This window comes from Neolamprologus brichardi, chromosome 6 (assembly GCF_056152115.1).
Source record: "Neolamprologus brichardi isolate AB-2024 chromosome 6, ASM5615211v1, whole genome shotgun sequence".
NCBI lineage: Eukaryota > Metazoa > Chordata > Actinopteri > Cichliformes > Cichlidae > Neolamprologus > Neolamprologus brichardi.
This window is the reverse complement of record NC_142109.1, coordinates 25362211-25385295: the sequence shown is the minus strand read 5'-3', so window position 1 is coordinate 25385295 and position 23085 is coordinate 25362211. Positions and strand designations below refer to the sequence as shown.

Below are 23085 nucleotides of genomic sequence, written 5' to 3'. Positions count from 1 at the left end.
TAACTTTAGCTGGTCAATATTTACTTTTGGAATGATTGTCCCATTGGAATCCTGAAGATCTGCACTTTTACCTTGGATTGCTGTAATAATGTAAGGGCCTAAAAAGTTTGCTTCAAGTTTCCCCCCTTTCCTCTGCTGGCTTCTTATGTTAGCTCTTAAAACTTTGTCACCAACTTTGAAGACAACATCTCTCTTCATCATTTTTATTTTGCCCTTTGTTTTTTCCTGAGCTTTGACCACATTGTCCTTCACCAGTTCCAACAGCTTTTGATGCTTTTGAATGTCTTCCGACAGCTCCTCCTGCCCCACAATGTCTTCCACACTCTCATCAACCTTTGAATCAAAAGACATGCCTATCATTACTATAATTTGTGTAAGATACACAGATAATACATAAAAGAACTGAGAAATACAGTAAAAATTTACATTTAGTGTCTTTGGTAAGTTTTTAAGACACAATGTATTTCTGGCAAAGCTTCAGTGTATCTTAGGATTGATTGGACATGAAGAAAACTGTTATTGAGGGGTGGAACAATCCATAAAAATATTCAGTGGTGTAGTGCTTTTATGGCGGTGACATAGCATCCATTGAAACTGATCTGCCTGCGCCTCAAAAACTAAAAAAGTATTGTTGTGTGGGATTTCCGTGTAGTTTGTCACAGACAAAAAGACATACCATGAACTATTCTGGGATTTCGGAAGGATAGCGAGCCTCTCTGCCAAACATTAGGTAATAAGGTGAGTATTTGGTGGTCACTTGTTTTTTAGTTCTGAGTCCAAACATTACAGCATCCAGATACTCATCCCACATTTCTGGTTGGTCGCCAACGACTTTACACAGGGCTCTGACAATGAAAGCACATAGAAGACAGTCATATGAAAGATCATTTACATTTTTTAATAGTTTAATGTCATGCATTAATGTTTTGTTTGAAGGGAACCCCCATAAATGTATAACATGTACTCCAAGAATTTACCTCTGGATGGTGCCATTCATTTTCTCCACCAGCCCATTTGTTTGTGGGTGATAGGGGGAGCAGAGGCTTCTTTTAATTTTTAACAATCCGCAAACCCTTTTGTTGAGCTGCAAAAGAAAGTTATATACACTGGCTATAAGCACATTAAAATAAGAATTTAAATAAACAGCTGTCATACTAATATCTCAAAAACAGATTTATAAAGACCAGAAAATTAACCTTTTTAAAAAAATTATTCAAATATGAGTTCACATATTTTTGCAAAAGACTAAAGTACTTACAGAATTGACAAATTCTTTGCCTTGGTCAGTAAGAATCCTTTTCGGGGCTTCGAACTGGTGGACAAATTTTATGAGACAGTTTGTCACTTCCCCGGCTGATTTTGACTTTAAAGGGTATGCTTGTGGCCATTTTGTAAAATAATCAATAAAAACACATATGTATTGATGTCCATTGTTGGTTTCAGTAAGTTTTCCAATAAGGTCCATCCCAACCAGTTCAAATGGCTGAGAGACCTTAAAAAGAAAATCATAATTAAGTTAATAATACTGAAATTACACAGAATGCTAGTCTACTGTTATAATTTTTTCAAGTATATAATCAGTAGGTTTCTAAGCAATGAAAACATTGTGTGATTAAATGTGATTATTTGCTATGGTCGATGACTAACCTTTATCGGAATGTATTCTGCTGGTTTTTTAATCGTTGCAGCACTTGCCTGGCAAAGTGCACACTGGGAAACCTAATCAAAAATAAAAGCAATTCAATAAGAAACACAAGAGTTGAGGATCAAGGTTTACATAACTTATTTTGAGAGCTACAGAAACATTGCTGTGTTCCTCTTAAAATAAGTTAGCTGTAGTCGAATTACATAGAGTTTGTTTTAGAGTACCCACCCAATTATTGATGTCCACTGACATCCCTGGCCAGTAGAACCGCTTTGAAATGGCTTCTCTTGTTTTTGTTTGCCCGCAATGGGCCCCAGTAGGACTGGCATGAAAATCTGAAAAAATTGCGTTTGCCTCATCAGCCCCACAGACTGCCGTTGTCTTTATGGTTTTGTCTGTGCCTTTGTAGCGCCAGTAAAACAGCTGCTCCCCTAAACATAAACAAGAAAATAGAAATGTTAATTATAGCTGTTTAAACCACGACAGGTCTATATGTGGTAAAAGTCATGACAATACATCTTGAATGTAATGAATCAATTATGTATGTGATATAATTTGGGGGTGACTATTGGACTGGTTCTCTATATTTATGACAGTATGACTACTTCAGAAACCAAAAAGATTATGCCACACACAAGACTGTATTACTGATACTAAAAAAAGTGATGGATGTGTAAAGTCATTATGACTAATGGCCTTCAGATATCATGGATTTATTTTCAATACAAATATCAATTCAAAGTAGTTTAATTCCAAATTTCCTGCTGTCAGTAATTTTCCACATATGTAATTTAAAGACATAAAGACATAACAGTGGGTACACCTGCGTAAAAGGGTGTGGCACATACCACTCCAAAAGTAATTACGACGTAATATATTGTAGTTAAGCTATAAAAGGACAAAAACAGTTCTTAGTTAACGCTGTCTACTTAATAGCAAACCTTAAAACTTTTACTTTAATAAACGCCCATGTGCCTATTAACCGGGGTTAACTAGCTCAAAGAAAGGTCAAGCTAATTAAATCGGTTAGTGCAAATTAAGACTAGACATTATGCCATTGTATATGTGTTAATATATATGTATTGATGACATTTATAAACGCTACGAAGTTGCTGTTATTACCTTCAATGTCGTAAATAGCAGCTTTTCTTCGGAGAAGAAATTTCTCTTTCTTCGTGAAAAGCGCTGGATACTCGCCTTTCAGTTTATATGCAACCAAAATCTTGTACTCGTCTGGTTCCATCCTCTTGTGGTGTTTGTTATTTTCGAAAACAAATTGTAAAGTAAAGTAATCTCAGAGGCACTCTGGTTTTCGGTTCGTGGGCACAATGTGAGCTAATTTGCATAATTGATGAGGAAAACCCACGTGACCGGAGATTTTGGAAAAATTTGACAATGTCGGAGTCGAGTAGGCCTACGAAAGGTTGGCCAAAAATAACTTGCAAAATTTTGAAAAGCCCTGTTACTTACAAAGACGATAAATATATATATTTAAATGTTGTTTTAAATTTTATTTATTTACAAAGAAAAACTCTGCTAATGTGCATCATTATAGATTGGGGGGGGGGGGCACACATTTTGGCAGCCGATGCCACACAGCCTGATAAAATCTGTATCCCTCCATAACTTTTGCTGTGAAGAAGAAATCCTCTCCAAAGTTACTGTACTTATTGGTTATACTGTGACTTATTTGACAAATATACCCTTTGTGATAGCAAAGCCAATATGGATTACAGATGGGGGGGGGCACACATTTTGGCAGCCGATGCCACACAGCCTGATAAATTTTGTATCCCTCCATAACTTTTGCTGTGAATATGACATCGTCTCCAAAGTTACTGTACTTATTGGTTATACTGTGATTGATTTTGCAAATAAACTCATTCGTGATAGCTTCGCTACAAAGTGTAAACCGAGTGTAAATTCCCTGGAGAGCGACGTGTTTCCATGATCGCGTCTGGTTTTACAGTATTATAGTATCAAAGTCTTTTTCTAGACAAAGTATTCCCAGCAGGTTATTTCAGTGTACAGTTTTAGGTAAATTGTCTTCCACGCGGCACATTACAATGTCACGAAACTAATATTAAATTCATCGAGTCTGCTGTTTTCCAGCTTTTACTCTTTATTGCGTCGACTGCAGATCAGTGACAAGTAGCGTACAGAACGGAGCTGGGCAAGTGGCTCCTCCTACTTTGCGCGCTCCCGTGAATGGGGAAACAATTTTTGACGGGGGTAACTACTTTGGCACAACACCGGCTTAAAGTCTGAATTGGGTCCTGCTGCAGTTGTTGTTGTTGGTGATGTGCGCGGCTGCAAGCTGCAAAGCTGCAGCCGATTGTAAAACAGCTACTGTAAGAATAAAGTGTGTGTGAAAAGTGTTACCATATAGTTGGGTGTGCCGTGGTATTGTTACAGTGGTGTCAAAACCCAGAAGTGGGGCACGGCAGACCCAGGACCAGGGCAGCCTGGGAAGGAGCTAGCCCGAATGGTGACTGAGCTGGCAGCTGCACAGAGGGAGCAGGAGGGAGTAGTGTCGTGCTGCCAGCATGAAGAACTCCAGGAGTGTATCGAGCGCCAGATGCAGAGGATTGAGAATCTGGCGGCTCGGCTCGCAGCCACGATTGCTCCGCCACCGGCGCAGCATACATCACCAACATATTTCAAATTCGTGGCACTTCTGTTATTATAGTACATGTGCAGTATGTCAATGTCCAAACTGAAAGGCAGGACGGGAAAGAAAAAATAAAGAAAAAGGAACAGGGGAGAAAAAAGGAAGAATGCATAATAAAAGCATAGAGCAAAACTAGAAAAGTGCAGGGTTTTTTTGTTTGTTTTTTTACAGGGATTTAAATGCACATGTTGCATTCAGCCCTTTCCAGGAATAACCTTCCCTTCCTCGAACTAATTTTACAAGTTGCAGGCACACACAAAAATGTTGCAGAGATAAGCTTATCTCAAGGTTCAAGAAGTTTATTGTCATGTACACAGCACAACACAAATGGTTACACAGAGCAATGAAAGTCTAACTAAAAGCAAAGTAATAAATAGGTAAAACAAGTGCTTTGTAGCACTTGTAGCTTATGTGTGGGTGTAATAAGAATTTAAAGTGCAAGTAGTTGCAACACTGTCACAGTGATAATATATACAGAGTATGTAATATTAAGATGTTTATGTAAAGATATATACAGAATTGCAAATTTACAGTTATGGATAATTAGTGAGGTTGCTATTCACCTCACTGATGCTGTTAGTAATCTTGGAGTTTTTATGGATAGTTCCTTCAAACTGGATAAACAGGTGTCTACTGTGGTAAAAAGTAGCTTCCATCAACTATGCCAAAAATCTAAGGCTTAACCCTATATACCATGGTATATAGGGTTAAGCCTTGGATTTTTTGGCAGGGTCAGCAACCTTTAACACCCAAAGAGCCATTTGGACCCGGTTTCCAAGCAAAAGAAAACACTGGGAGCCGCAAATATACTTTTTGACATCTAAAATGAAGATAACACTGTATATGTTGCTTTTTTTTTTTTTTTTTTTTTTACTTTTATGCTTTGTGTGAATAACTAAGGTGTGTTGCTTATGAAATCCTTGAAGTGCTACAGAGAAAATTACAATTTATTTATGTAATTAACACATTTTGAACTATTAAAGAAATATAACAAAAGGAAAGACACCCAGCTGAACTAAAATGATCCATGTAGAACAAAACCTGTTGTGAGCCGCCACCCTTATATTGCCTTTGGGCTTTTGGAGCCTTGGCCTGGCTTTTAAAAAATAATTGGAAAAAAGCACTAAAAAGGAAAAATAGATATTTGCAGAATTCTGCCTAAATATGTATTTTACCTGGTTAATGTGTGCGGCGGGGCGTCGTCTGCAGCGCCGCTGCAGTGGAGGAGGATCACGCCTCGCCACCTTAACGTCTGTGCTATCTATGCTGTTGTTGTTTTAGTATGTGTCGGGCTGTGAGCTGAAAAGCTACAGCCGGCTGCATGCGGCTGAGTTTCACCACTCAGTTAACCTGAGTGGTAAAACTGAAGGCCATGAAACGTTTGGGGAAATTCCTAACACACTGTAAAAACTGTGACTAGAGGTTAAAAACCTATGGCAACAAAGTGACACTTAATTTACTTGAGTAGATTTTAATTTCAAGCTATTTATGTAAAATATATATAAAATGTTTATTAAATTTCAACAAAAAACAAAAGTAGATAAAATTCAATTGTAAATTAGTTTTGGATTTAGGGACAAAATCTCAAATTGAAGGTTAAAATTGCCTAATTGTAACAAAAAATAAATTCATTTGAAATTAATCTCTGAGAAAAATTACTTTGAATTTACTAACAAGCTGGCAGAGGTTTAGTAAAAAATTACTAAAATATCCATTACAAAGAAATTAAATGTTTTCGTTTTTATGTAAAACTCAAACTGGATTCAATAATTTTGCATTTAAACTTTATAAATAATGACTGAATGATAAGAGAAAATCAAATTAATTTAACTTTTTTTCTGTGTAAAATGAATCAATGTCACAAAGAGAACATTCAAACAGTAATTGTTTTTATTGTGGAATATAAAATGTATAAAAAAAATTTAATACAACATTTTTCTGCTTAATTTACATTGTATGCACTATGCTGCCCTCACTACACGTGACCATGTGAAGCTAGACAGCTAGCGAACAAAATAGACGAGATCTTCCACACAAGGCTTGCTTTTCTTGCTTTTAATGAAGATCCTTTAAAGCCTTATCCTCTCTCAAAGCTTCTCCTTGCTATTTCTTATTTGTAACTGAAATATACAGAAAGTGAAGATAAATTGCTAGCTAATACACATCTTAATGACAAACTTAAAGATTAGCCTAGCTTAACACGTGCGTTACATTAGCATCACAGTTAACTCCAGGTAAACACATATAAAAGTTATTTCTGAACACATTAATGCTCACAAAGACGAACGTTTCCCAAGGTACACGCGTGTACATGAACTTATTCACTATTTTAATACTGCCGAAGCACTTTTCACAGCATCAAGGAAAAAATACGTCAAAGATATGCAAATGATCAGAGCGCTCCCTCGCTCCCATTTCCACACATACAATACAAAGATCGCTTGTGATGACGATGTCTCACTCTGAGCAAATTTCGAACCCAGACATTTTAACTGTTTTTAGCATGAATTACTTATAATATAACTTTGAACTTATTTATCACTTTGCTTATGTAACTTAATCAGACTATGCACTAACTACTCACTTTTGACCAAAAGGCATGACACTCCCCGCTTGATATACACGCATTATATCACAATAAACATCAATACAACATATTCAAACATCATTTAACATTGAAGAATATTCATTCAGTCTCTGCAAGCAAAACAACAATCTCTGAAACTGGTCTGAGAAACATTTTAACAGTCCCATCTTTTACAGTCCGCACTTCCACTTTTCGGACCTTCTTGTCGCTGCTGGGGAATGTTTTTACTATTAGTCCCATGGGCCATTCGTTCCTGCTGGCTTAGGAGTCCTTTAGCAGGACCACATCTCCTTCTTTAATGTTTTCAAGCGTCCCTTTGTAAGCTTCTTGTTGGACAGCTTGAATGATAACTACCTTGGCTCGGGTGAGTTCTTGGACGTTTGGTGTGTCACTGAAACTTTTCCATCCCCTTTGTCCACTTGTCTTTTGTGCAAAGGATGTAACTACATGAATGAGTCTGGCTATGACTCTGCAAAGTGTGATCCAGTTTGAGTACTTTTTGAAACCGTCAGAACCTAACTGTGGCTCTGCTACAGTAGTTTTCATTACTTTTATGTCCGGACGTATCTCTCTGTCTTTTTCAGGTTCGATGAGCGTGAAAGGACCAGTGTGTGGTTCTGTGTGTGTGTGTCAGAGTACAGAAAGGGTGAACCTGAGAACCAGGTACTGTTTTGCAGGTCTGCTGCTGGAATGAACCGAGTGGCCTGGTCAGCTGGATTGTTATCCAACGCTTTCTGCATGGATTGGATGTAGTGATCTTTCATTTCTGGTGTCTTTTCCAAAGTCTTTTGGAGAGAGCAGAGGCGTTTTAGGGCTTGTTCTCTGTTGTCTGGGAGCCTTCTTCTCGGTGAGTGAAAGGGTAAAGGTGCAACCCAGCTGTTCTCTTGGTTTTGATAAACTTCATTGTCCTTCATTGTCAGGAATGCTTTGTTGTCGATAGACATGACTTGTTTGTTATCACCTTCAGATCTAACAAACACAGTGTCCCAAATTGTCTATGATGCAGGTAGCATTCATGGTGACCCCATAATTCTCTTTAACGTGAATTGTGTTTGGGCAAGGCTCAAAATAGGATGCACATCCATTATCTAAGGTGTGTGTTTTGTAGACATTGACCTCTGACTGATTGTGCTCTTTTCCTAGACACACCTCCCCGACAATAACCCAACCCAGGTCTAGCCTTTGGGCGTATGGTGCATCATTGGGTCCGTTGATTTGCTCATGTACCTTATGGACCCTGATGACGTCCCTTCCTAGGAGCAAAAGGATTGGGGCATGGTGATCGACAGGTGGGATGTTATCTGCGACTGGAAGAAGATGTGAGTGATGTTGGGCAATCTCTGGAGAGGGTATTTCAGATCAATTGTCTGGAACAGAGTCACATTCAATTAAAGGGGGTAGCTGGATGTTGACTTCTCCATCCAAGGACTCGAGGAAGAAGTTTACAGCTCTCCTACCTGAGGTTTGTTCTCTGCCAGAACAAGTCTTTAAGGTGTATGGAGTGGGTTTGGCATTGATTTTGAAAAGGCTGAAAAACTCTGACTTAACCAGTGACCTGTTGGACTGATCATCTATTACTACATACATTTTTATAGCTCTCTCTTTTTGGCCTGCGGGATACACTTTGACTAAACTGATCTTAGAACATGAACGTGGGCTATCACCTTGGCCACATACCTCTGTGCACTTCGACTCGACTGAAGGTGAGCTCTCAGTTTGTTCTTTATTGTCGTTGTTTCCTGATGTAGTACTCTTAGGGGCAGGAGTAGGACCAGGATGCATTGCAGATAAGTGTTTAAGGCTGTCACACTCAATACACTTAACCACTGCTTTACAGTTTTTTGCAATGTGTTGGACAGACCCACAGCATCTGTAGCATATGTGGTGCTCTTTGAGATAAGCTTGTCTATATTCAATAGTTTTGTCTCTAAAAAGCTTACACTTTTTGAGTGGATGTGGTTTTTTGTGGATTGGGCACTCCATTTTCTTTGGACTGAGATTTCTCTGGACCGGCTCTGCCGTGATGTCCATTTTGTGTGCTGACACAGTAGGTTTGCGACTATATGATCTCAGTTTTTCTGTGGGAGAAAGGCCTTGGGCATAGCAAAGCTTGGGTCATTCCTCATTTTCGCTTGCCGCTGGACAAATTGTGTGAAAACTGAGAAAGGAGGAAATGACACACTATGAGTCTCCTTGTACTGTGTTCCTACAGTTGTCCACTTTTCCTGTAGGTTTAAGGGAAGTTTTTCCACTATTTGCCTGACTCCTCTAGCTGTGTCCAGGTAAGCAAGTGCTGGGAGCGCGCCATCTTGTTTAGCACACTGTAGCTCCAATAAGATGTCACTAAGTTCCTGCAGCTTAACATTGTCTTTATTTGTGAGTTTGGGGAAGTCCTCTACCTTTTGTAAGAGTACGTCCTCAACAGCCTCAGGTGAGCCGTAGCACTCTTCAAGGCGTTGCCAGACCATCTTGGCACCTGCAGCAGGATTGAGGATGTGTACAGCACGAATGTGCTTAGCCTGTTTGGATGATGTTGGACCCAACCATTTTGTTAGCAAGTCTACTTCCTCTCTTGGAGACAAATTTAGGTCTTTGGTTGCGCTGATGAATGAGGTTTTTCATGCCCAATAGTTTTCAGGTTTGTCATCAAATTGCAAAAGACCTGTGCTGACTAGGTCTTTGCGAATTAGGTATTTTGCAAACTGTTGCATTTCACTTGATTCAGGTATGCAGTTGTTAAGGTTGGGGGTGTGCTTTGTGGAGTTGGACCAGTATGTGTTGTTGTGGAAGTTTTCCACTTAAATAAAGCCTGCAGACGAGCGGTGAGCGGTAGCTAACATTCTTTAATCAAAGCACACAAAGAACATACAACCAAGCTTGATGGAGAGCCTGCATGACCACGGGGCAGGGTCAGCAGAGTCTCACTGAGCCTAGCATGGCTCTCAATTAAATACCTTCTCCAGGAACAAAAGGCAGTACACAGCTGTTTCACACCTTAAGGTTCACACTCCCTTGCTACTTCCCAGAGTCCTCGAAGAGACAAAAGACTGGTCCTGTGGAGTTCCTGTTTCCCCCAACATCCTTACTGCGTCCCACCAAGATCAGGAAACATTGAACAAAATACGCAAAACAAAACTAGAATTAAATGAGATAATTGATAAAAAAAATTAAAAAAAATTCTTAGTACAAAGACTACGCTTACAAAATTATGATCATGGTAATAAATCCGGTCAATTTCTAGCAAACCAGCTAAAAATAAATAAATAAAAAACAACTATATGTGCTGTTCAAGATTCATCTGGGAGCACAATATAGGAACCGAAACAAATAAACAACATTTTCAGGGATTTCTATAAAACGTTGTATTCATCACAAATAAACCCATCTAAAAAGGAAATTGATCAGTTCTCTTCCAAAATTATTAGACACTCAAGCACTGGATTCGCCACTGACATCAGGTGAACTCCAGGAAGCCCTGATAAGCCAACAATAAGGCTCCAGGTCCAAACGGCTTTCCTGCAGAATTCTACAAAGAATTCAGCACCAGTTTTTTACAGAACGTTGTTGGAAATCAAAGAAAAGGGCAGACTTCCATCAAATATGAATTCTGCAAACATTAATCTCCTGCTAAAACCAGGCAAAGACCCTGTATATCCCTCAAGCTATTGTCCAATATCCCTTATAAATGTAGACCTTAAAATAATCTGCAAAGCTCTCTCAAAGAGACTAGAGAAAATAACCCCCCTCTTAATTCATCCTGATCAAACTGGTTTCATAAAAGGTAGACACTCATCAACAAATACACGTAGATTACTTAATTTGATAGACTACTCATACAGCAAAAACCTTGAAACTACAATATTTTCTTTAGATGCAGAAAAAGCATTTGACAGAGTTAACTGGAAATTTCTATTTGCAACTTTACACAAATTTGGTTTTGGATCCTCTTTCATTAACTGGTTAAAAAATATTATATAATTCCCCAACAGCTTGTGTCAGAACAAATGACCAGACATCCTCCAGCTTCTGTCTCCTGAGGGGCACCAGGCAGGGATGCCCACTCTCCCCTTCACTGTTTGCAATTTTTATTGAACCACTAGCAGCAGCAATTAGACAGAATTCAGTAATTAAGGGCATAAAATGCAAGAACGTGGAACATAAAATCAGCCTTTATGCAGATGATGTGTTACTCTTTCTCCAAAACTCACAAACCAATATCTCTGGGGTGATTGAATTGATAAACTCTTTTGCAAAAAATATCAGAATACTCAATTAACTGGTCAAAATCTACAGTCCTTCCGATTAATTGCTCCTTCCATAATTCCTCTTCGACACCACTGCAATCGGGAAATATAAAATATTTAGGTATTAATGTTTCTCCCAAGCTTGCAGATCTAACTAAATTAAACCATATCCCACTTTTAAAGAAAGTAGGTGATCTGGTTAGGTGGAAATGTCTACCCATATCACTTATGGGAAGGGTTGCTGCTATAAAAATTATGGTCTTACCAAAAAGAAATTATTTATTCTCAATGATCCCAACTAAACCGCCACAAGATTGGTTCAGATCTCTAGATTCATATATGTTCAAATTCCTTTGGAAAAATAAACCCCCATGTATAAGCTTAAAAACACTACAAAAGACCAAGGATAAAGGAGGATTAGAACTACCTAACTTTCAGCACTACTTCTTAGCCAACAGACTTTATCCCAGTTTATCTCAGGATGGCTAAAACATACCCTCTTAGATGAATCTTGGCTAGATGTAGAACAAGCACTTTGCAATAATCTAGAGATTTCAGACCTACCATTTATCAGCTCAAACATCCAATGACATGAATGCTTCAAAAGCATCAGCATCAGCTCTTCTCTGACAGCATGGTGGGAGTTTCTAAAATTGTCTTCATTAATCCCGTGCAAACATACACCTATCTGGAACAACCCTGACATATTACAAAAAAATAATATGATAAACTTTCCAGATTGGAGTGGTAAAGGAATCAAATATTTAGAACATATACTAGAAGGAACAGAATTTATTTCATTTGACAGACTAGTTACACAATATGGGATCAACAAGAAAAGATTTTTAGAATATCAACAAATTAAATCCATAGTAAAAAAAGAAATTTAAACCGGGTCAAGTTGAACTACAAACACCACCAAGTCTGGTTCAATTTCTTAAAACCCCCAAATTACTATCCAAAAATACAGAATACTTTCTAAAACAGATGAATCAATATCACTTCCTATTGCAAAATGGGAAGCGGATTTATCAGTTAACTTAGAACAAAACTTCTGGTCTCAGATTTGCTTAAAAACCTTTCATCTAATTAGAAATCCCAGTCTTCAATTAATTCAATACAAAATACTACATAGAGTGCACTATACAGGTCATTGGATGTTCAAGATGGGCTATACGTCTACCAGCAACTGCTCACACTGCCAAACCAATTCACCGGACAATTATATCCACGCTCTCTGGTTCTGTCCACCAGTTCAGAAGTTCTGGCGCGAGATATGTGAAGACTTATCGAAGTGTCAGAAATGTAACATTCCAACTTCCCCTTTAGTGTGTTTGTTGGGCAGCTTAGATAATGTCACTACAGAAAAGAATATAGCCCATATGGTTTTCACTGCCCTATGCATAGCCAAGAAAACAGTCCTCATGAACTGGAAAAATAAAAATAATCTTAATTCTAACCAATATAGAAATGATCTATTAAGTTACATTAGTCTTGATACAGCCTCTGCCACCACATCAGATCAATTGCTCTGGGCTCCTTTGATCAGCTCCATCACCTAGTGGGGGTGGGGGGGTCATAGTTTAGTCCCACCTTCGCTGTTGTGATTGGTGTGGGGGTAGGGACATGGTCAGGACGTCGGGGGGATTCCCCAGGAGCATCTTCCTTGGTGGGCTCAACCTGGGGTAGCGGTCATGGCCTATTAAGGGCTCTGTTGGCTCTTAGGTGACGGTTTCCTCGTGGCTGCGTGCAGCGGGGCTAGGGAAGGGTCTGTGCTGACGGACGTGGGTTATTGACCTGGTAGCCTGGCTGCCCCTGGGTGGGTCCGGGACGGGCGTGAGGTTCTGGGGGCGCTCCGTCTCTGGGCTGGGGCCCTGGCCGGGCCTCGGGGGCTTGGGTCCTGATTGGTGTGTTGCTGGGGTTGTGGGTGGGTGGGTGTATGGGGGCCCAGCCCTGGTTCACGGTGCCGCCAGTGCATTGAGCCACCTGGGCGGCTCTTCAACAGGTGGGGGAGGTTGTTACACCTTGCAGGAGCTCTTCTCTCTTCAGGAACTCACTCTGCAGGAGGGGGAGATACAGGAGAAGTGGAGGAAGAACTCAGCCTGGGCGTGTATTGTCTTGTGTAGTCTGGAAGATGAGTGGATGACGGGGTGGGTGCAGTTTTCTCTGTGGTGGGGTCGGGTGGGCTCTCCCGGGCTCTGTGGGGCCGGTCGGCATTGCTGTTCTGGGCCCCGGTCCGGATGGGCCTGGGCCCCCTTTCCCTGGTGGGTTGCAGAGTATGGGGTTGCCTACTGGGGTCAGCAAGGGAGCTGGCCCCAGGGAGGGGTCACTTGCCCCTCCCTTCCTTCCCTCCCCATCTCCAGCTGCCTCCCTCTTCCCGCTCCACCACAATCACCCACACATGCAGGGCCTTGGGGTAAAGGTGTGTCACCAGGGTGCAGGGGAGGCATCCCCCTCTCTGTCCCCTTCTGGCTGCCTGTGCCTCAGTTTTATCTCACAACTTAGACATTCACATTATTCACAGTCTTATAACACATACATATAGGATCTTGGGGGTGGGCACGGTACACGGACTCCAAAAGACCATCAGGGTGTACACCTCACCCCTGGCGTCGTTGCCGCCTCTCAATTTTAAATACACGTAGACATTGAGGGCTAGCAGGAGGGGCTATGCGCTTACCTGCTGCTCTCTGGCAGGTAGCTCCATGCCCTCCTGGGTTTTAAATGCACACACATGCATCAACACTACATATGAGCGGGCGGAGGGAGGTTTGGAGTTGGCCGTCCGACTGGGGTCTGGAATGTGGGGCCTCCCTTTTGCTGCGGAGTCGGGCGGTCTGCTTCTCCCCACCGCAGGGAAAAGGGTAACACCACCTGGGTCTGGGTGCAGTTTCCCCCTCCAGGGGCAAGGGTACCTAGACCCGGGGCTTAGAGTACGCTTGGGGAGTGTGATTGTGTGTACAGTGTCTCTCTATGTCTGTCTCCACGTTGGGTGAGTGTTGATTAATTGTATATGAGAGCATGAGGGTGGGAATGGATGTTTGTATCTGTGTGTGCCTGTTTGTCTGTGTCCATATGTCAGGTCGGGTATCAGACGCCACCTCTCTGGGGACATCCCAGGTCCTCCAAGGTATCTTGGAGCCTATCTCCCCCACCACTTCCCCTACCAGTGGCAGACGCCCTCAGACATCGGTGTGTTGGTGGTTCTTTGTGTCCGGGGATGGGCGTCCAGGTACACACCGGCTCACTCCTTGGTGGCTGCTTATCGGGGCCTAGAGCCTGGGGTTCACTCGGGCCACTTCGGGGGTGGGGTGCCCTCGGCCTCGGCCTCGGTCACTCTGGCACAGCTGGCTGGCGGCGGAGCTCACGGGCATGTCACTGCAACCCCCCCTGGCTTCTGCTCCGCGGCTGGTGAGTGACCCCTCATCTGGGACTCTCCTCAGCTCCTTCTGGGACAGTGGCGCAGCTGCCACTCTGTTGGTCTTCTTTGGTCTCTTGTGTTCTGGGGGCCTCTGGATGTCTGGAGTCTTGATCTCCTCCATACCTGCTTCATGCCCTGGAGGATAGGGCTGTGGCTCCCCACACCCTCTAGCAGATCATTAAATGCAGGAACCTTTTAAAAACAAGCGCGTCCATGCTCATAGGTGTACACACGGGTGCTCACACACACAAACTACACCCTTTTTGGCTCCTACCTCAAAGCACACTGTGCGCAGTCGATATTACGTGGTGCACAATAATGTTTAATATTTAGTATTTACTGGTATATTCCCATATATCATCGTGATGTTGTTTATTGTATTGCTCTCGTTTTCTTCTGCTTGTTTTCTTTTTTCTTTCTCAACAGGTGATCCAGGTGATTGATATATGTATTTTTTTGTCTGCTTATTTAGTTGGTTTTTGTTTTTTTGCCCTTTATCCCTGTCCCTCTTCTCCGCTGTTTTTTCCCCCTCTTCCTTTCTCCCTTTTCTTTTCCTCATTCAAGTCTGTCCCGTATCTAGCAAGTGAAAATAAAAAAATAAATAAAATAAACAATAAAAGGTGAATCAAATAGACCATTACATCAAGGCTGGGATGGTCACTTTGGTAAAGTAAATCCGTTGGGCATCTTTCTTCGCTTTTAGACAATAATTGTGATGGCAAAAGAACCAAACGGGGCAGGCAAAAAAAAAAAAAAAAAAAAAAAAAAATCTTCCCATATTTGAAAAGAGGTCCTTTTAATCTACACAATGTCATCTCTCTATCCAAACACCACTGGGTGTTAAACATAGAAATTATGAAAGACTTACGTCAGATTAAACACGTATTACTATATTATTTCCTGAATGTACCTTTGTCTTGAAGATCGTTCTACAGAAACATAAACATCGTGACTGAGCATGGGTCTAACTGATACACTGACTAAGTTTAACCTGAAACTCGCATCATCCCTCTATGTGAGCTTTGCCTGCACTAAAGTCACAGGGCTCCAACAGCATGAAAATGAAAACCAGTTATGTTGCTGGACTGAGCCACTTTAGCTTCATTACCACAACTGAAAAACACTGCCTGGAGACAAAAGCTTCGAAAAACTGTGACTGACAAAATCCCGCACAAATGATTTTAACTACATCACTCACCACTGAGTGTGAAACTTTTTCATAAAATTTTAAAAGTAAATGAGGGAGGCTACAGCCCATCGAAATATATCATTAATATATTTTTTAATATGGTAAAACATGTGGTTAGTCAAAGCTCTGAAGTAACACAGCCATGAAGACTTGGAAAGTGACCTTATGCCAACAGTCCACTTTGTGCCATTTTGCGTAAAAATATGATACTGTCGTTACAGTGGTCATTATTAATCTGATTTTGACGTATCATACTGTTTAGAACTTTTACTCAAAACTGCTATACGTTATTGTTTAAAACGTGTCGTATATTCGAATAAATTAAGATAATCTTACCTCAGAGAACATTTTCAAAAAATGCCTCTTTGTGCAAAATGGGTTTAAAAACATAAACAACTGTAGGATTCTGTTTGTCCGTAATTTAGACAAGGGAACATATGGCAGGATCAGCCTGATATTATTTGTATCCCACTGTAACTTTATTGGATAAAGAGCTAACATCTCCAAAATGTCAGGAGTAGTTAGTCATTACGTTGCTTTGGCATGTGTGTTTGTGAACTAAAAATCAAGAATGTGGGATACTGTTTGTCCGTGATTTGAAGAGCCCAACGCGTGCTCCCGACGAACTGAAACCCAATTATGCAGGGGAGACCTACCTTGGCACTTGTGCAGGTGAAGCCAAAGGGAAGATATGCTTCACCATATTTTCTAGTCTTTGGCTTAGAATGAAGTTGGTTTGGAAACATATTCAGCTATGCTTCATCTCCTGCTTTGCGTTTGTGTGGGCGCCCCGTGCTAGCAGTGTCCTAGCATTTTGGGGTTTTTTTGTTTTTTTGTTTGTTTTTACCTTTTTTTTTTTACCCCCCCCCCCCCCCGTCACACGAGGACGCGAGAGTGAGGGAAAACTACTGGTGTCTATGCAGCTACTGCATGCCAATGGCAACAGCGACTGAGAGCGTTTGTTGTAAAGAGCTCAATATTATGGCAGCAGCTATCCATGGGATCACATAACCGCATGATGAAAACATTAATAGAATTCTAATTTTTATTATACAGTGAAATTACGATATCGTCATTTTTACAGATTCTCCATGCAACACCAGTGCACAAAAACTTTGAAGCCGTATGCCTTAATCCAGATGTTCTTTGGGCAGCACTTGTTAGCCTCCCGGTATAGTGCTGGTCTACCAAGTTGTAACCAGGTCACTAATAGGCAAGTTAATTAATACCGCTACACTATAAAAAACAAAACAGGTTAACTGAACGAAAGCGCCTATACTGCCGACAACCAATACATGTCATCATCCCAGAATGCATTGTGTGCGAAAAAACATGGCTGCTCCCACAGCTCCAAAATGGTTTTAAACAACAAAGATTTAATGAATAACAAAACAATTGTAGTTATTCTCAAGTATGTTTTTATGTAGTGGAGATAATTTGTAACATATTTAGAGTAACTTGTCATAATAGTCGGGGTTCCTTTTAAGAAGGCCTGCTAAGCCAATCGACCTTTATAACAGGCAAAGGTAGCACTCGTTTTGGCTCTCTTTTTTTCCAATGCAGAAAACTGAAACATTTTTATTTTTAATAATACAACCTATTAATGGTATAACCGTAGAGGAAAACAAATCTTTAAAAAAGCACCAGAGACTAAACTATTTGTGAAGAGTCAAGTACAAAGAACCCAAACTGCACAGTACTAGAGCAGAACAATGTCAAAATTTATAGAAATGTATAAATTAGGGCACAGTAAAGAAAACATGAGATTTGTTTGATACATTGTGGATCTGTAGCTGACAGTTGATACCTAATGACCTTAGGCTAAGGTCTTGCAATGTTCACATTGTGACAGTTTGTGAACAGTTTGCTTTGTCTTTCATTATCTAAGAAAGCACCACCATGAGTAGATGTCACCAAGGACAGTGTTAATCTGAGTGGTGAAACTAAAGGCTATGAAACATTTGGGGAAATTCCTAACACCTGCCCTAACATCAATAAAACTTTCATATGCAACTGTCGGTTTTCTGCCTCAACAGGGAGAGTGAACCTTCATGTAACCGCAACATTCCCTTGTTTACTACTACATACTACAATAAAAGCACATAATCTGTCATTGTGATGACTAAGCGCACACCTTGATCACACTGAGATTGACCACTTTAGGGTCCAAAGGGTAGGCACTGGTGTACCACAGGAAGGTGGTGTTCTGCTTGCGCTCCTTGGAGACACAGTGTTTGGTTTCCATGGACTGCATCCCAGTGGATATCACTATAGGTCAAAGATAAGCAACCTTTAACACCTAAAGAGCCATTTGGACCATGTTTCTATGGAAAAGAAAACACCGGGAGCCGCAAATACTTGTTGACATCAAAAATAAAAATAACACTGTATATATTGTTTTTTTCGAAAGTCTCTTTTTAATTAAGAAGCTGCACTTAAATTATCCATGTATCAAACAAAAATTGTTGTAAGCCATCACCATTATATCTCCTTTGGGCTTTCCCAGGCTATAGTGGAGCCTTGACCTGAATTCAAAAATATTTGGAAAAAAGCACTATGCTACTAAAAAATTAAACATAAATATTTGCAAAATAACTGCATAAATATTCATTTTACCTGGTTACTGTGTGTGGTGGGGCGTGGCCTGCAGGGGAGGCGGACGCACCTGAGTGGCATCTGCAATCACATCTCGCCGGATTAAAGTCTGTATTTGTCGGGCTGTGAGCTTGAAAGCTAAAGCCAGATGTGTGTGCACAGCAACCGTGTGAGAAAAGTGGTCAATAAAGAGATGCTGCTGAGCGTGTTCGTGCAAACATCGTCAGGTCTACCGTGGTATGTTTACAATGGGACTTTTGCCCCTAAACCTCTGCGCAAAGCATCTGCAAATCGGGGCTTTTATCTTTACGCAGGACTGTAAGCTGTCGTCTGTGAGGTCTGAGCAGTGTTTGTTTTTAACGTAGTTTATGGTGGGGAACAGCTACTCACTTTGTGGATCCGAACATCGACAATCCACAAATTAGGCTTACTGATAGGCACCTCTCTGCCCAGGCATCATTAAATATTCTAGTTTCTTCAAATATTTTTCTTTTGTTACATTTCTCCATACAAATAAAAAAAAATTCTATTTATATATTATAAGATTACAATAATCTAATTTAGAACTACAAGTTAAGAAAAAAAAACAAAAAAAAAAAACAGACACTTCAGTTAAATACTTAATTTATTTTTTCCAAACCACGCAGAGCCGCAGTATAAGGACTAAAGAGTCGGATGCGGCCCCTGCCATAGGTCGTCCTGATATTATAAGATGTATCATGTGATCCAGATGAACATGGGTGTGTACTTAAAATAATAAAAATTAGCCCATCATAACAGAGCAGACAAGAAGAGAAGAGTTGGGTGGTATTTAAGAAAAAAAAAAAAAATTTCAGCTTTCACATGCAGTCTACATCAAAGAGTTTTTTTTTTTTAAAACCAAGAACTACTCTCACAAGGTGGGAGCTCAGCTATAAAATGCGCTTCAAACTGCAGATTTGTTGTTTCCCCACGTCAGTTCAGATAAGAGTTGAGGTTTTTAATGAAAAGCCTTGTACCTTTTTTTTGGCTGTTTTCTCCAGATCTCACTCACACACACACACACACACACACACACACAAAGCTAAGATGGAGTATATCTGGCATAATGGCTTTATTGTGTCTTGGCGCTGAGTGTTTAAATCTCTACTAGTTGTACTTCTAGTTCTACTGGAAGGCCTGAACAGAATACTGTTCAGGCCTGTGTGTGTCTGGAGAAAACAGCCAAAACAATTCTGCAAAAGATATTGCCAATATCTTTCATAGTTGTTTAGACAGATTATGATTTGTTGACTGCATAGATCATTGCATATGATTTACATCATTCTCAATAAATTGTGTGATTCCTTGTGTTGTATGGATTGGGATTGTTATCTTGGAAGTCACCACAACGACCAGTACAGAGGTGCCTCAACGTAGGATAAAAGTAATTATCATACTCGGTTGAATATAGCATTTCTATTCTATTTCATTCTATTGTACATAGTATTTTATTCTACTCCATTCCAGTGTTTTCTAATTTCTGCTACATAACTTTGCACTTTTGCTAACAAAACAAATTTCCCACCTGTGGGACTAATAAAGGTCATCTTATTCATTCATTGAAGTGCATTAAACCTTCTTGTCCAGGAGGATAATCAACACAAACCATATATTTAAAATTCCACCCACAACACAGCAGAACCTCTTGACTTGACTGCAATGGCTTAAGTCTAAAGGTTTTTCCTGTAGTTTGGATCTCTGTATTTAAAACATGTTTTCTTTCATTGCAGCTTTAAGGAATATGGCAGTGCATCAATACTCAGTACCATACTGTCCTCTGTGGGTTGAAGTGAAATTTGCTACACACGGGATTTATTTTTTCTTGTACCTCATCCATGCCAGAGGCTGTGAGAAAGATGCCTGTGCTGGTTTGTACACATACATGAGAGACACAAGAGTTCTTCTTTACAGATGTTTACTGTACTCCTTTTAACATACACAGGTATAATGTAGAACTGGTGAACATAAATGTACAATAAAATTATATTTCAACACTAAAACATCTTACAATATACATTTCACAAAAATAAAACAAACATGACACTTTGGCCTGCAAGTGGACAAACCGGCGTATTTGGAAACTTAGTACTTATTTCTTTCTTGGCTTGATATTCAAAGGCTAGACCGTCACTACAGCTCTGTCTCAATTCAGGGGCTGCATTCAGAGGTCCTGGCCCACGTAGACTGCAAAGTCCAGGTCCTCTGAAGACCGAGAAGGCTGGAAGTGTGAGGCTGTGAAATGGGACGGTCTAGCCTTCAGATTTGCGTCACCGCTGTAATAAACTCAGCTGTCGGCTCCTTGCTATATAAAATATAACAGGACATTGGAATAAATTCTCTACCATCTCACACTTCTGTTTAATCTGTTTTCTGTTTGACATTTATTCAGCTGTGTGAAAATTATAACTTTAATCTCAGCCAAACCGATTTACTCAAGAATAAATAAAACACTGAAAAAAGCCAAACAATAACATTTAAGACATTTTAAATTTAAGTTATCTAATTGATTTATATATCATGTTTAACTTGAGTAGCAAAAGACGGCGTGGGGTCTGAAAACATTACTGATGAGTCACTCATCAGTAATGTTTGTATAGTGTGCCTAAAATGTTGCATAATTTTCCTGAAAGATCTTTTACTTTGTGGTAATCTTAGATGAGTAGTTTTATGGACAAAACCCACCAGGTCATTCAGTGTTCCCTCAGTGCTAATCAGTGTTGGTCAAGTTACTTGACAAACGTGATCAGTAACTAATTACTTCCCCCAAAAAAGTAATCCCGTTACTTTACTGATTGCTTATTTTCAAAAGTAATTAATAACTTAGTTACTTTTTAAAAACACAATTTACAACCTGAATAGGTGATAAAGCGATAGATCTTTCAGCCCAATTCTACTTTTTCTGCATAATGCATGTCTTTTCTGTGTACCTTCGTGAGTTATAGTTATGGAAAGGTGATGACGATGAACCAACTTTTACTGATGTCATAGAAGCTCTTTCAACCTCATCTGGTTATTCACAGTTTAGCCGCCCTCCACAGTACAGATGTTCATCGCACACAATAAATCTGATTTCAACAAGTTGACAAACATCTAAATTCCCATGCAGACAAAAAGGCTGTATATAGGAGTAGCATTGCAAAATGCTCTGCTCTTTGGCCTAAAGCATGTCAATCAACATTAGCCTCTGAACAGGTGGAGGAAGTCAGCTGCAGGAAGCTAATGGTACCCACATCCAAAAGGTGGAATTCCCTTTTGGGGCCATTGCCAGAATCATCACAATTCCCTTGAATTAACTTAATCCTCTGTGTGTAAAAATGAGAATTAAGTGCCTTACCGAAAGGAAGTACAAATTCTAGAAAGAGTACTGCACTGTGATGAAGTCCCTGACAGTAAATCTGGACATCTTACAAGTGGATGAGTGACCTATGGAGCTTCACTACCAATACTCACAAGCATGATGTCAAAGACACTTGCCCTGAAAGATGACCTCTCTAGAATAACAGCCAGCCTTCCAGATGTCATTGTAAAGGTAAGATTGCTTTGAGTGGATTTGTTGAATTTATTAGACCATTCATGGTGGATCTTACACTTTGTTTTAAGCTGCGTGTGCAATTATAAGACAGAATAAACTAAATATCCACCCCTTGTTAAATATCAGGGATATTGATCATCATTAATCATGAATATTAATCATAATATCAACAGAAGCCTCAACAAAAATTAAATCTCATACAGTATTGAGAGCACAAAAGATGGTTTAGGGCAGTAAAACCTACAAAATAATTACAACAGCTAATTATATAGTAAATTAATGTTATTCTTAGTTGCATCATATTGTATGTTACAGGCCATCGAGACTTGTTCTGATGCTGTTCTGGATAGCTAAGAAGGACTTCTCACAGCCGCCACTTGTCCCAATTTTAAACTTCCTTGACTGAGAGATGAGTGTTGGAGAGAGCATGTGAAGGAAGAAGGAAGGATGAAGGAACTTCTCACAGCAGAGTGTCATAAAGTTGCTCCTGCAACTGACAATGTTTATGTGTCCCAACGGCCAGCCAGCCCAGCCGAAATGGACTTGTTTGAATTTGAGAACCAGCCCTCGGTGTATGAGCTTGAGATTCTGAATCTGTTCCCAAATCTCAAAAGGATGTACATGAAATACAACACTCCAACTCCATCCAGTGCACCAGTGGAATGGCTGTTGAGTTTAGGTGGATTGGTGCTTTTCTTTGAAAGGTACAGACTATCTGATAGAAGGTTTGAGAAGCTTCTGCAGATGCGATATAATCACTGTGATATAATCACCAAAAGAAAACAATAAAGCATAGGTAATTTTCTGAGTAGCCACAAAATGAGACTGTATCAACAGCCTAAATGTAGCATGCAATAGCATTTTCTGTTTTGGTAATTTGGCAAAGTTTGGGGGCAGCACAGTGGTTAGCACTGTTGCTGCCCAGCAAGAAGTTCAATTCTGAGTTCAACTGAGTTCAATTCTTTCTGTGTGGAGTTTGCATGTTCTCCCCGTGTTTGCATGGGTTCTCCTCAGGTACTCAGGCTTCCTCCCACCGTCCAAAGACATGCAGTTTGTGGGGATAGGTTAATTGATTAATCTAAATTGTCCATAGGTGTGAATGGTTGTCTGTCTCTGTGTGTTAGCCCTGCAACGGACTGGAGACTTGTCTGAGGTGTACCCCGCCTCTCGCCCTATGACG

At 40.2% G+C, this 23085-nt stretch overlaps 1 pseudogene; it reads left to right on the top strand.

Annotated features, from left to right (window-relative positions):
- Window positions 1–4130: 4130 nt before the first annotated feature.
- LOC148102558 (uncharacterized) lies at window positions 4131–22623 on the top strand (annotated as a pseudogene).
- The last annotated feature ends 462 nt before the right edge of the window (window positions 22624–23085 follow it).